Here is a 6,846-nt window from a genome sequence, read left to right on the forward strand (position 1 = left end):
CTCTGTAGTTTATCTCTGTAGTTAAGATGTGTAGTTTATCTGTGTAGTTAAGATGTGTAGCTTATTTGTGTAGCATCAGAGACGTATAATGTATTATACGTCTCTGGTAGTATACATGTGTAATCTTCACGTGTAAAGTTTACAAACAATAAAAAATGGCCGTAAAAGCAATGAAAAAAACTTTTTCTTTAAAGATGTTGAGGAGAAATCTAATGATCGCAGAATTCAAAATTACTTAAAACATTTATCGGTGAATGATACTGCTGACATATTTATTCTACTTTGTCTTGAGTTACTTCCCTTACACTATTGCCAATTATTTGAGCTGTTTTGTTAAGGTAAAGAGTGTCATCAAGTTTAAACACATCATAACCACTAACAATCTTTGTTTAGGTTATTTGTACACAACTGTTACAATACATCTTGCGGTACATTTTACTAATAACAGCTGTTCGAGGATTTGAAAATTATACTTGAAATACACAAGAGATATTTTGAAAAGATAAATGACAGAGTGTCGTTGTGTATTTGTATTTGGTTATAAAAGTCTGCGTTAGCAAAGTGTCCCATCATCATAATACTACATGTTTTTTTTCCGTTAAAGCACTTAACTTGTAGGAAACAAAAGTTCGCCGTTCAACGGAAGATAACTCAATTTAGATGCGGCAATGCACCAGAATTGCCGTGCGCACAATTGCGCAATTTAACAATCGAATGTTCCGGACGTTTTCCGATAAAAAGTGCACATATGTGCGATTTGCTAAGATCGGCTTATCAATGTTACGGAATAAAAAATAACCGATGGGCTCGTTTCAGATAACTTACATCGTAAACATATTTTATTACCGATTAGTATATTTTTCACATTATAACATTGATTGTAAAATTGTCAATAATGACTTTTTACTCTCGGGCACAGTTGCAGTACTTTTTGAACTGAATCGCCGATTAGAGTTGATTGGCGATTTGACAGTTATCAAAACACAACTTGGCCTTACCTCTGCTTTAGATAGAATCGGCACATATTGCAACAACCAGCAAATTGGGGATGCATTTCGTTACCTGTTGCAATGTCCACCAATAAATGAATTTAGAAAAGTATATCTAAATAAATATTAATAAATAAGACCCAGCATTATAAAGTTAAACCAACTGACGAATTCCAAACGTGTACTTACCTTGAAAAACTATTTGCATCTAAAAGAATAATCCTTTACAATGTATATTATTTGATAATATATGAATGATATCAGAGAGGTAGATAATATGTTGTAATGTATACGTATCTGATGATATGAATAATATTGACAAGATTGTGCTGGTGTGACTTACGTAATGAACAACTGTATTCTTAATTTTCTTGTAAATATGTTTCTCTGTACTTTGTATTGTAAATAGAATAAAACTGAATTGAATTGTTAATCGTGTCTGTTACGTTTTGTTTGGAAATTTCACACCTCCTACCAAGATACAAGAAATCTATCAATCGTAACCACTCGGCCATTTCAGAAAAGACCGAGGGGTTCCGATTGGAAATCTATCTGTAACGTGGCCTGTCGAGTTTCGGCTACACGCCCTCACGGTTTTTTCCAGCTGTTATAAATGACCATCAGTTCCATGAATCGGCAACGCTTTTCCGTAGTGTACTGAATGTGACAGAGGACATTATCTAGCTGTGTGAGACGTAGCTCAAAGTCCGATCAATTTACTTATTTTACTTATATATTTTTTTTTATAATTTTATTTTAAAAGTTTAAATCAGCGAACCATAGTGGTTCCCGCAGCAAAGTACGTACTTAGTCATCGAAACGTCACACATACATTTTGCGTTGGTTTACATGAACCTCTGTACAACATTGTTATTTTGTATACTGTAAGTAACTAAGGACATTAAACAGCAAATTTTTGTTGTTCGTAAAATTAGGTTTTCATCACTTTCTGTATTGCTTGTCCGTCGTGATTTTGAAGATTATTACATGAAGCAAAGGAAGGTTGCATTCGATTTGGTTACTCTATTGACATGTGGGTTACAGTAATGCAACGTGGCTACATGCCTTCCATTTTTCAAATCGGACACGCCGTATCGTGACAGGCATACAGGTGCATTGGTTGAAAATTGAAATTGAGTTCAGCTCAACTAATGACTTCAGTCGTGAAAACATTCCTCTTCTATACCATGATCTAGTACATGTCGTCTTCATATTCAACATAAACGGTAAGTCGTTGAAGGAAGATTGATGCAAAACATGTTTCGCTTAGGACATAAAACTTACGAAACAATGTTAAATGTCTGCATTGTACAGCCAGGGACAGTCGGAGCAAGATAAATGATAATGTAGGCTAATTACTTTTCACACATTTTACACAGCAACTGTCACTTTGTATGTATACATTGGTTTATGACAATGCAGATGTCGACAGATATTTAATATTTATTAGCCATCTCGAAAACGCCGCCATTATTTTCTTCCTCATTTCTGCGTTAGTGACAAATATAATAACATCTCAATGGTATAGTTAATGTTCATAAAACCAAAATCACGCGTTTTCGCAAGTCTGGTAGAATAATGGGGTGTAACTTGAAAAGGTAGATATTTTTTGTTGACTAGGCTTGTTGTTAAACTATAATAAGAACTTAATTTATCGCGCATACCTTTGATTCGTGGATCTCGTTTGTTATGATCGATTTGCATTTCGAGTCCGTTCACAATACTCCAACTGTTTGCCCGATGTACTGTACCTTGGTTTGTATGGGGGTTTAACTTACTCGAAACAGCCAGGGTCATTTGAAGACGGGTGTCTATAGGAGATACCGTCGGAAAGGCTCAAAGCGTAGTGATGTGAGAAAAGATGAAGATAAAAAGAAGTGAAATGGGGACAGCAGATCAATTTTTAGTTCTTTTAATGTCCCCTCAGCTAAAAATACAGCAGAAAATCCCCGATTGTGTGTGGGAGTCCCGATGGCCCGCCAATCGCTCGAACACATTCAGAGGAATAAATTCATGGTTTGCGAATTTGTTGAATTTTCCGACCATGCTCCATTGCACATTGAAATACACTGTAATTTAGATGATGATGATGATGATGATGATGATGATGATGATGAAGATGATGATTTTAATGATAGACCTGTGTATAAATGGAAGGAGGAGTACCAACATCAGTTTCCCGAATCTGTAAGAGTTAATTTAGACTTATTAAAGAAATCGGTTTTAATCAATGATGAATTTAATCAAGATTCTATTGATACATGTGTAAGTAATTTTACTTATGTTTTACTTGGGACTATGCAACTTTTTTTCTAAGAAAACCGCTCAACAATAACACTGATAAGCCCCCTGTTAAAGTTGTCACCCAGACCTTTTCTAGTTCCGAAGATAAGCCCTGGTTTAACGATCGTGTTAGAGCTCTACGAAAACAATATTTAGTTGTTTTGAAGAAATTCAACATTAACAAATGTTACTGGAACACACACGGTTCTAATCCATAAGAAAAAAGAGTACAAAATCCTAAAAGTAAGTTTAAGAGGCAATATTCGAGCGCAGAAGGTGATATGTTGGAGTATATGAGAAAGCATAACCCCGGGTCTTTTTATAAGATATTTGGTAAGAAGAAAGCTAAAACACCAATGTGTAATGGTAATCAATTGTACAATCATTTCAAAAACCTATCTTCTGTACAACAAGATAGTGATCCAGACCATCATGACGACTTTAGTCTTACTGATAATGACACTGTTTTTGAGGAATTAGATGCTCCTATTTCGTTACAAGAAGTAAAAAAGGCTATTCGGAAATTGAAATTAATGTTTAAAAGCTGGCGAGGAATTACTTCTTCCAACTTTATCTACGTTGTTTAATTATATACTAGAATCTGGTTATTTTCCTTCTAATTGGCCGTCAGACATAATTATTCCTGTCCATAAGAAAGGTGTCTTAAATGACCCTAATAACTTTAGAGGTATTAGTTTAATTAGCTGTCTTTGTAAACTTTTTACCTCTATACTAAATAAACGTATTTTAGATGTGTGTACAAAATATGACCTTATTACTGATGCGCAATTCGGATTTCGTCCAGAACTAAGTACGATTGATGCAATTTTCGCATTACATTCTATTATAACGAAAACTTTATCTTCGAAGAAATGTTTGTACTGTTGCTTTGCGGACTTTCGCAAAGCGTTTGATTTTGTCGACAGGTTAAGCTTATGGCGCAAGTTGACTAGGCTTGGTATTCGAGGGAAAATGGTGTCTGTTATTAAGTCGCTTTATAAATCAGTCAAATCCTGTGTTTCAATTCATAGGAAATGCTCTAACGTTTTTGAAGACAATGTCGGCTTATTGTAAGGGGAAATGTTGTCACCATTACTGTTTTCACTTTTTATCAATGATTTTGAAATGTCCTTTATTGAAAACGGTACAACATATTACTACTTCGGTGAGTTAAGTTTGTTTCTGTTACTGTACGCAGATGATTTGGTTATTTTTTCGGAATCTGTTCAGGGCCTGCAGATTCTTCTTGCTAGCCTTTTTGAATACTCTACAAAATGGAATTTAACTGTAAATGCGGAAAAAACAAAAATTGTAGTTTTCAGAAAAGGTGGAAGATTACATAATGATGAAAAATGGTATTACAAAGGAAGTAAAGTCGAATATGTGGATCAATTTCCTTACCTAGGCGTTATTCTAAAATACAATAATAAATTCACTTCTATCCTAAAACAATTAGCTACCCAAGGACGAAAAGCTATGTTTGCATTGTTTTTAAAGTGTTCATCATTAAACTTAAATGTAAAAACTATGCTACACCTTTTCGATACATAATTATGTAAGCAGTATTCTTTTTTTATGCAAGTGAAATTTGGTGTTAGCACAAAGCTCCAGAGATTGAACGTGTACATTAACATTTTTTTAAGAAATTACTAAAAGTGAAGAAATCGGCCAATAACAATATGGTATATCTTGAATTGAGACGATTACCTCTAGTTTGGATGAGAAAAATTAGAATAATGAAATATTGGTTTAAGATCTTAAAATCTTAAAATTGTATCATATCCACTTCATATAGATTTGTATTACAATGTTGTAGTAAAAATGATTTCAACTAGGCTAAAGCCGTAAGAGATGAATTAAATAATCTAGGTCTTAGTGATGTTTGGTTAAATCCATGTATTTCTCAGCATAATATGTTATTACCATTGATAAAACGAAGAATTTTTGATCAAGGCATACAATCCCCCCTAAGGGCCCCAGTGGAAAACTCTCCAAAATGTTTTTTGTATAAAACTATCATAGATTTTGGAGAATCATCACAATTTTACCTCACAAAATATAAACCAATGAAATATCGCATTTGTTTAACTCGAATCGGTACATCTACACATTCTTTGGCTGTAGAAGTTGGAAGGTATAATAATATACCTACAGAACGTAGATATTGTAAACAGTGTAACTCCCCTTCTGAAGTAGAGGACAAATTTCATTTTTTTATTAGTCAGTTCTAAATTCCAAAATCTCAGATCACGTTTTATCAAAAGATATTATTGTAAAAAATCATCTTTGTTTAAAGTCGTTCAGTTATTAAGTGTCCATAATATTAAAGAATTGTGTATACTAGAAAAAATAATCTATGAGGCAAACAAATTAAGGGTATTATAATGGAATATGATTGTCTTCATTCTCTGTACATTGTCCATGATTTGTGTATAATATGTATTGTATACTGATGGGCCAATGGCCTAAAGTTCGAATAAAACTTGAATACAACTGGCCAATTATCTCCCCGGACATGCTTGGGTTCCGATGTACCTTACCGGAGGAAGCACCAATCATGTTGTTTTAACCTCAAACGACATGTGGACCAGAAATACATTCAATTTCTTTATTTCCAATTGCAACAGATAGCATATAGGAGTTACAATATACATGTAAATACAAGTAAATATTACAATCCATTTAAGTAAGATAAAAGATGACATCATAGCAATGTTGACAACATACAAAAGAAAATATATAATCATTGTCAGTGGCACAAAGCTGGAACATACACGATTGATCAGATATTAAGTATAGACTTTCTTTCAGAAGTAGCCTGAATTAGATACTTACTAAATTAAAAGTTTCTTAATTGCTTTACATTTTTTGCAGGCGAATAATTGTATTAATTTATAGACGGACGGTCGACGGAAATAATAGGGTTTATATATTTGGTTCTAAGCTCCGAGTAAACTGGACACAACAAAATAAAATGGGTTTCATCCTCGACGTCGTTTCTATTGCAAAGCGGACACCGCCGTTGAGCCCTAGGTATACCATTATACCTGTCTGTTTCTATACTTAGTGTATGAGATTGTAACCTATACTTACCGAGGATATTTTTACACTTATAAGTTAGTGACTTGGTGAGGTAGGACTGCATGTCGTAATGATCTACGATATATTTATACAACCTACATTTGGAGGAGTTTTCAAACATGCTTCTCACTTCTTGGATAAAAGTATCTTGTACACGTTGGGTGTATAACAAAACGAAATGTTTTTCATTAGAAACACACTGAGCCAACCAATCATCATGAAAGCCAATTCTACTTAATTCGTGCTTGACTTGATATACAAAATTATTTTTACAATTTGTTTTTTTAAGATTTAATTCGACAAGCTCATCGTAACAAGATCTCAAAATACAATTGTCAGTTTTCAATCATAGTAACCAGTACTTTATAATGGATATTTTACGCTTTATCTGTAAAGGAAATCGACCTAACTCAAAGTAAACCATAGAATTATTTACAGACTTTTTTACCCCAAGAACTTCTTCTTTCAGGAAATGCAAATGAACTTTTTCAAT

The sequence above is a fragment of the Mizuhopecten yessoensis genome, unplaced genomic scaffold (genome assembly GCF_002113885.1).
Source record: "Mizuhopecten yessoensis strain PY_sf001 unplaced genomic scaffold, ASM211388v2 scaffold2329, whole genome shotgun sequence".
Taxonomy (NCBI): Eukaryota; Metazoa; Mollusca; class Bivalvia; order Pectinida; family Pectinidae; genus Mizuhopecten; species Mizuhopecten yessoensis.